We start from the raw sequence: 552 nt of genomic DNA on the forward strand, positions 1-552 counted from the left end.
ACCGGCTTTTGTCTCCCAAACCAGTTCATTCTGGTTGCATTAGCCCCATTCACCCCACGCCCTCAAACACACACACACTCACACACACACACACACACACACACACACACACCTAAACACACACACACACACACACACACACACACACACACACACCTCTGATACACTGATATATATTCAGGGTCAAAAACTAAAGTAAAGTTTCTTTTAAACAACAAAACTTATATTTCACTGTGTTGTATTGTATTTTTTTACTTTGTATGTTTGGCTTGACCCGGCCTCATCATGTCCATGCATGTGTTGTTGGTATGACAATAAAGAATGATTTAATCCTTATCTTTAAAACTTAAAGCGACAGCTGTTTTATTAGTCCAGTTAATCATCTCCAGCTCCTAAAAATGAACATATTTTGCCATTTCACAGCTTGTTCCCATAAACAGGTTTTGCATAATTTGTTTTAAAAAAAAAGTGTGAAGATATGAACAATGTTTATCCCCGATTTTTATGGTCATTTTGTGTCCTTTTTTGGTAATTTTTGTATTTTTTTTTTTT

The sequence above is a fragment of the Centropristis striata genome, chromosome 24, assembly GCF_030273125.1.
Source record: "Centropristis striata isolate RG_2023a ecotype Rhode Island chromosome 24, C.striata_1.0, whole genome shotgun sequence".
NCBI classification, from domain to species: domain Eukaryota; kingdom Metazoa; phylum Chordata; class Actinopteri; order Perciformes; family Serranidae; genus Centropristis; species Centropristis striata.